This window comes from Heterodontus francisci, unplaced genomic scaffold, assembly GCF_036365525.1.
Source record: "Heterodontus francisci isolate sHetFra1 unplaced genomic scaffold, sHetFra1.hap1 HAP1_SCAFFOLD_330, whole genome shotgun sequence".
NCBI lineage: Eukaryota > Metazoa > Chordata > Chondrichthyes > Heterodontiformes > Heterodontidae > Heterodontus > Heterodontus francisci.
Genome location: NW_027141448.1, coordinates 80,498 through 88,737, shown reverse-complemented (window position 1 = coordinate 88,737; position 8,240 = coordinate 80,498). Strand labels below are relative to the sequence as shown.

The following is an 8,240-nucleotide window of genomic DNA, read 5'->3' as shown; positions in this document are numbered from 1 at the left end:
AGCCTGCTCCGCCATTCAATAATTTCATAGCTGAACTGATGACCCACATTTCCAGCTACCCCTGACCACCCCCTTGCTTATCAAGAATCTATCTACATCTACCTTAAAAATATTCAAAGACTCTGCTTCCACTGCGTTTTGAGGAAGAGAACTGCAAAGACTCACAACCCTCTAAGAGAAAAACATTCTTCTCATCTCTGTCTTAAATGGGCGACCCCATATTTTTAAACAGTGACCCCTAATTTTAGATTCTCCCACAAGGGGAAACATCCTTTCTACATCCACCCTGTCAAGACCCTCAGGATCTTATGTGTTTCAATCAAGTTGCCTCATACTCTTCTAAAATCTGGTGGATACAAGCCAAGCCTGTCCAATTTTTCCTTGTAAGACAGCCCACCATTCCAGGTATTTGTCCAGGAAACCTTCTCTGAACTGCCTCCAACGCATTCACATCCTTCCTTAAATAAGGAGACCAGTTCTGTAGACAGTACTCCAGATGTGGTCTTACCAATGCCCTGTATAGCTGAAGCATAACCTCCCTACTTTTGTATTCAATTCCCCTCGCGATAAACACGAGCATTCTATTAGCTTTCCTAATTACGTGCTGTACCTGCATACTAACCTTGTGCGATTCATACACGAGGCCACCTAGATCCCTCTGCATCTCAGGGCTCTGCAATCTCTCACCATTTCGATAATATGCTTCTTTTTTATTCTTCCTGCCAAAGTGGACAATTTCACACTTTCCCACATTTTACTCCATTTGCCAGGTTGTTGCCCACTCACTTAACCGATCTACATCTCTTTGTAGCCCCCTTATCAGAACATAAGAAATAGGAGCAGGAGTAGGCCATTCAGTCCCCAAAGCCTGCCCCACCATTTAATAAGATCAGGGATGATTTGCCCCAGACCTCAACTCCTCTTTCGTGCCAGCTCCTCATAGCCCTCAACTCCCCAATATTTCAAAAATCTATCTCCCTCCTCTTTAAATGCTTTCAGTGATCTAGCCTCCACAACTCTCTGGGTAGAGAATTCCAGACATTCACTACCCTCTGAGAGAAGAAATTCCTTTGCATCTCAGTTTTAAATGACTGTCCCCTTATTCTGTAACTATGTCACCTAGTTTGAGATTCCCCCACTAGTGGAAACATCTACCCTGTCAAGCCCCCTCAGAATCTTATACATTTCAATAAGATCACCCTTATTCTTCTAAACTTTAATGTATAAAGGCCTAACTTGTTAGCCATTCTTGATAAGTCAACCCCTTTCTCCCAGGAATCAGCCGAGTGAATCTCTTTTGACTGTATCCAATGCCAATATATCCTTTCTTAAATACAGGGACCAAAACTGTCCACAGTACTCCAGGTGTGGCCTCACCAACACCCTGTACAGCTTTAACAAGACTTCCCTATTTTTAAACTCCAACCCCCTAGCAATAAAGGCCAAAATTCCATTTGCCCTCTTAATTACTTGCTGCACCTGCATGCTAACTTTTTGTGTTTCAATCACAAGAACACCCAGATCCCTCTTTTCTGGAGTATCTGTCTATTTAAATAATAGTCTGCATTTTGATTCTTCCTACCAAAGTGTATGACCTCAAACTTTCCTACATTAAACTACATCTGACAAGTTTTTGCCCACTCACTCAACCTATCTATATCCCCTTGCAGATTCCTTATGTCTTCATGACAACATGCCCTACCTATTTTTGTATCATCAGCAAATTTGGATATATTACACTCTGCCCCCTCCTCCATGTCATTAATATAGATAGTAAATAATTGAACCCCAAGCACTGATCCTTGTGGCACTCCACCAGTCACATCCTGCCAATGAGAAAATGGCCCATTTATGCCTACTCTTTGTTTCAAGGAATTGGTAATTGGTGTGTGCATCATCACTTCAGGAAGTGATGTCATACAGTATGTGACAGAGTAGGAGATGGGATGATCCCCGGTAAGATGTGCCTGTGATCCTCTCCTGTAAATTGTATATAGTATTGTCAGTCTTCAATAAAAAAGTCAAATTATTTGTTGGCGTTGATTGGTAAGTCTGTGTGAAGAACAGGGGTTGGCAACATGTCTGTACATGGACATCAGTGTCCACGTTAAAGCAGTTTGGTCCGTGACTGATAATTTCAGGGATGAGAAATTTCCCATTGGCTTCTTCTTCCAGACCAGTCTGACTTTCAATCAAATCGCAGCCGTCAGTTTCACAGCTGACAGGTCCTGAGAGCAGAGACAACGTTTCAGAACCTCGGACAAGTTCGGAGCTTTCCGGCAGTTCTGATTTCATTTAAAAGCCCTCCAGAAAAACCCGAGCTTGTCCGAGTTTCTGAAGTGCTGTCTCTGCTCAAAGCACCTTTCAGCTGTGAAACTGACGGCTGCGATTTAAAAAAAAAGACTAACCATAAAGCTGAGAGTTCTCGCTCTCTGCAACTGTCAGAGAGAGGGAGAGAGAGAGAGGAGAGTAAGAGGGAGAGAGGAGACCGGGGGTGGGTGTCGGCAGAGAGAGAGGGGCAGAGAGAGAAAGGACAACCTGAAAGGTTTACCCCGTATCCTTAGATTATGACCCCTGGTTCTGGACTCACACCCAAATCCCATGAACGAATAAAAAAAGTCACAACTGTGATTGGCTCTTGTAGCGGACTCTGGTTAACAGACAATATTCGGAGCGCCGGCCCCAGACTGTTTAACACTGACTGAGCTGAGAAAATACAACTCACCCCCGAGAATCCACAGCACAGACCGAGCGGAGGGGAAAACCTATCCTGGGAACTCTACATTCAGGGAACAGTTTGTCCTGTGAATATGCAGATGTGAATATTGTGGAAGAGAGATTGTATTAAAGGGGAGGGCGGGTTAGTCTAAAGCCACTGTGTTTGTGGGTCCGCTCTCATCGCCGGATTTCAGAGTCATTCTTGTGTAAAATCAAATGATTTTCCAGTCATAGAACCGCCCTGCTCCCTGCTCAGCCCCAAAGTGGGAATTTGGGATCATTTTTTTTTTTACTTCAAGATTTCAGTTGAAAAATAGAGAACATGTCAGCGAGGGGTGAGAGAGGGCGGTCAGTGCAGCAATAAAACCAGGTGAAATGGAAAATGGAGTCCTCAATCCGAGTGAAAGCTTTTCAACAGCAAACATACTGGAGTGAGAGACAGGAAAGATCTAGTCTGGAAGTCTGGAGTCTCTGAATTTCAATGGAATTGGAGAGTTTGTGAGGAGAGAGAAACACAGAGAGACAGCAGAAGCCGGGAGCTGACAGCAGCTTGTCTCCGTCCCGTCCTCTATCTGCCTTTAAGTTGCTCTGTGCCACCATCACCGGCTTCATTTCTGACCCAGTTCACATTGACAGAGAGAATTTGTGCAGAGTCCCGGACATGACCGATAGTGCAGCCGCCCAAACGGCTCCTCCAGCCGCCGCCGCCGCCCAAGTCAAGACCCCCAAGAAGAAGAAGGCGGCTCCCCGGAACAAGCCAGCCGGTCTCCCGTTGGGCGAACAGATCCTCAAGATTGTGCCGGCTTTCAGCGATCGCAAGGGGATGTCCCTGGCCGCCATAAAGAAGGCTCTGGGTAGCAGCGCTGTCGATGTGGAGAAGCTCAGGACCCAGATCAAGCAAAGTATCAAGAGGAATGTGAACAAAGGCTCCCTGGTGCAGAGCAAGGGACAGGGAGCCTCCGGCTACTTCAAAATCAGCAAGAAGGAAAACCCAGGGAAAAGTGGGAAAGACGGTGAAGAAACTAGCAGACAAGAAATCTTTAGTGAAGAAACCAGCAGACAAGAAATCTTTAGTGAAGAAACCAGCAGACAAGATATCTTTAGTGAAGAAACCAGCAGCTAAGAAATCTTTAGTGAAGAAACCAGCAGACAAGATATCTTTAGTGAAGAAACCAGCAGACAAGAAATCTTTAGTGAAGAAACCAGCAACCAAGAAATCTTTAGCGAAGACACCAGCAGACAAGAAATCATTCATGAAGAAACTAGCAGACAAGAAATCTTTCATGAAGAAACCAGCAGACAAGAAATCTTAAGTGAAGAAACCAGCAGCCAAGAAATCTTTAGTGAAGACACCAGTAGACAAGAAATCTTTAGTGAAGAAATCAGCAGCCAAGAAATCTTTAGTGAAGACACCAGTAGATAAGAAATCTTTCATAAAGAAACCAGCAGACAAGAAATCTTTCATGAAGAAACCAGTAGACAAGAAATCTTTCATGAAGAAACCAGCAGACAAGAAATCTTTAGTGAAGAAATCAGCAGACAAGAAATCTTTAGTGAAGAAATCAGCAGACAAGAAATCTTTCATGAAGAAAATAGCAGACAAGAAATCTTTCATGAAGAAACTAGCAGACAAGAAATCTTTAGTGATGAAACCAGCAGCTAAGAAATCTTTAGTGAAGAAATCAGCAGACAAGAAATCTTTCATGAAGAAACTAGCAGACAAGAAATCTTTCATGAAGAAACCAGCAGACAAGAAATCTTTAGTGAAGAAACTAGCAGACAAGAAATCTTTCATGAAGAAGCCAGCAGCCAAGAAATCTTTAGTGAAGACACCAGTAGACAAGAAATCTTTCATGAAGAAACCAGCAGACAAGAAATCTTTATTGAAGAAACCAGCAGACAAGAAATCTTTCATGAAGAACCTGCAGACAAGAAACCTTTCATGAAGAAACTAGCAGACAAGAAATCTTTAGTGAAGAAACCAGCAGACAAGCAATCTTTAGTGAAGAAATCAGCAGACAAGAAATCTTTCATGAAGAAACTAGCAGACAAGAAATCTTTCATGAAGAAACTAGCAGACAAGAAATCTTTCATGAAGAAACCAGCAGACAAGAAATCTTTCATGAAGAAACCAGCAGACAAGAAATCTTTAGTGAAGAAATCAGCAGACAAGAAATCTTTCATGAAGAAACTAGAAGACAAGAAATCTTTCATGAAGAAACTAGCAGACAAGAAATCTTTAGTGAAGAAACCAGCAGCTAAGAAATCTTTAGTGAAGACACCAGTAGACAAGAAATCTTTAGTGAAGAAACCAGCAGCTAAGAAATCTTTAGTGAAGACACCAGTAGACAAGAAATCTTTAGTGAAGAAACCAGCAGCTAAGAAATCTTTAGTGAAGACACCAGTAGACAAGAAATCTTTAGTGAAGAAATCAGCAGCCAAGAAATCTTTAGTGAAGAAACCAGCAGACAAGGAATCCTTCGTTAGAAACCAGCAGACAAGAAATCATTGGTGAAGAAACCAGCAGCCAAGAAAGTGACAACAAAGAAAGGAACAGCCAAGAAAACGAGTAGCAAGGCGGCGGCAACGCCAAATAAGGCGGTGAAGAAAGCAGCGCTTCAGAAAATGTCTGCTGCGAAGAAGGTCAAAAAAGGCAAGAGTGCGGCGGGCGGAAAGGCGCTGAAGAAAGTGCAGACATGGAAGAGCAAGGTCAAGCCGAAAGCAGCGAAGGCTCAGAAAGCAGGGTCTGGAAAGAAGTGAAAGAGGGCGGGAAACTTGTAAACATCTGAACACAAAGGCTCTTCTCAGAGCCACCCACATCTCTCAGGAAAGAGCTGATCCCCTGATCAAATGATCCCTGGCCCGGCCCCGCCTGCAGATTCCACATGGAAATGATTTGGAGTAAATCCAGGATCCCTGGTGACTCGCTGACATCCCCTCCACCCAGCCCTTTCCCCACTCTCTGTAATGAAACAGAAGGATGTCCGGCCCTCACTCTAACTGGAGATGTGTTCGGTGTAGTCTCAGTTCACAAATGCAGGGGGAGAGTCCTGTCAGGTAGCTCGGTCACTCTGACTGAAACCGCCAGTTCCCCGGGGCTGCAGACACTGACACTGCGGGGAGAGAATCCCCGACTCTACCCCGCCGCCGGGGGAACAAACAACTTTGTGTCCGGAGAAGAGGGAGGGCCGGGGGGAAGGCACATATTAAAGCGCTGCAATGGACTCAGCTCCTGTGTGTGCACAACTCTCACTGATTCCGTCCTCTGGGAACAGTGCGGTCTAAACAGATCAGGTTAGGAGAGAAACACACAGCCCGAGAATGGCCTCTTTCTTCCTGCATTTACTCTGTTCCGGGAGCAGATTCTCATTGAGAAGCGGCGCTCAGATCACCAGAGAGAGAAAAAAAAAACACAATTCAAACTGTCCAAATAAAAAACAGAGAATTAACCCGGACACTTCCATTATTAAATTAATTCATCAGCTCCGAACCAGTTCCCGTTAATGTACCGGGATAATCTCGGGATTTATCAAATCGAAGGCAGCGGGATTTATTAAATTGTTGATTCTGATACCCTGTATTTCACTTCTTCACTTAACTGGAGGGGGAGATGTGTGAGCAGAGAAACAGAGCGAAATCCAGAGAGGGAACTGAAAACACAGCTGGACAGATGTGAAACAGGTCAATCCACTGTGACAATAACTCCATCACTGACTCCCTCCTGACAGTAACCAGCCCTTTCACAGAGACTGTGGGTGGCTCTGAAAAGAGCCATTGGGTTATTAGATGACATTTTGGCCGCTTTACTTTTTCTGGGAGCTCTGAGCGCTGGTTTTCTTGGGCAGCAGCAAGGCCTGGATATTAGGCAGCACCCCGCCCTGAGCGATGGTCACCCCTCCCAGCAGCTTGTTGAGCTCCTCGTCGTTGCGGACGGGCAGTTGCAGGTGTCTGGGGATGATGCGGGTCTTCTTGTTGTCCCGGGCCGCGTTGCCGGCCAGCTCGAGGATTTCAGCGGTCAGATCCTCGAGCACAGCAGCCAGATAGACCGGGTCTCCGGCACCCACACGCTCAGCATAGTTGCCCTTTCTCAGGAGCCTATGAACACGGCCCACCGGGAACTGCAGTCCAGCCCGGGAGGAGTGAGACTTGGCCTTGGCCCGAGCTTTCCCGCTGGTCTTTCCTCTTCCAGACATTTCCACAATCTCACAAATACTTTCACAAAGAATGAATAATTTCCTTAGCATTGATAGCACCCGGCAGGCGGTCAGGATGGCCGAGCGGTCTAAGGCGCTGCGTTTAGGTCGCAGTCTCCATTGGAGGCGTGGGTTCAAATCCCACTTCTGACACGTTGCGTTTTGACTGCACTGGAGGCGTTTGGGAGCAGCGGTGAAGAACAAAGAAAGAGCAGGAAAGAACAGAGACAAACAAAATAACAATGGACCCAAAGATGTTGCATCAAAACATTCGAGTAAGAGGCAACTGAGCAAACAGCAGGGCACAGAAAAGATCAAAAATGTAACCTTTGTATCGGGGTGGAAGATGTTGCCAATATCCTTAATGAATACATTACTGTCTTCTCAAATGAGAGGGTGATGCAGATATTGTTATGAAGGAGGAGGAGTGTGAAGTATTGGACGTGACAACTTAAGGAGAGAGGAAGTCTTAATGGAATGAGCATCCTTGAATGTGGATAAATCACCAGGACCAGATGAAATGTACCCCAGGCTGTTGAAAGAAGCCAGGGAAGAAAGAGTGGAAGGTCTGACCATCGTTTTCCAGAGGATTGGAGGTCTTGTAACGTTGCAATAAAAGCGAAATACCACGCAGTTCAAGCATGGCTGAGCCTTTAGAGTAGAGAAACAGGGCTGAATTCCCTGAACCAGTGCTGCAGCTTTCAGAATAGAAGGAGCCTAAACAAACCTGATGGGTTCCACTTAAACAAAAGAGCTGGAGGTGTTGACAGTCAGAACAGATAAAATGTGCAGGAGTATTTGAAGCAGATTATGTGTGGTTACTGTCGTTGTACTATGGAGTTATTTCAAGGAGGTGATTCTGAATGTAATGGATCGACGTGGACCCGTCCAAGGCAAAGGTCACTGAAAGTGGCAACGCAGGTGGATAAGGTAGTCAAGAAGGCATACGGCATGCTTGCCTTCATCGGTCGGGGCATAGAGTATAAAAATTGGCAGGTCATGTTGCAGCTGTACAGAACTTTAGTTAGGCCACACTTAGAATATTGCGTGCAATTCTGGGCGCCACACTACCAGAAGGACATAGAGGCTTTGGAGAGGGTACAGAGGAGGTTTACCAGGATGTTGCCTGGTCTGGAGGGCATTAGCTATGAGGAGAGGTTTGAAAAACTCGGATTGTTTTCACTGGATCGACGGAGGTGAAGGGGCGACATGATAGAGGTTTACAAAGTTATGAGCGGCATGGACAGAGTGGATAGTCAGAAGCTTTTTCCCAGGGTGGAAGAGTCAGTTACTAGGGGACATAGGTTTAAGGTGCGAGGGGCAAAGTTT

The 8,240-nt window shown here is 45.3% G+C and overlaps 1 non-coding gene across 1 annotated transcript; it reads left to right on the top strand.

Annotated features, from left to right (window-relative positions):
* Positions 1–6,981: 6,981 nt before the first annotated feature.
* On the top strand, positions 6,982–7,064 carry trnal-uag (transfer RNA leucine (anticodon UAG)). The gene has a single exon. It is a non-coding gene; the product is annotated as a tRNA-Leu (tRNA).
* The last annotated feature ends 1,176 nt before the right edge of the window (positions 7,065–8,240 follow it).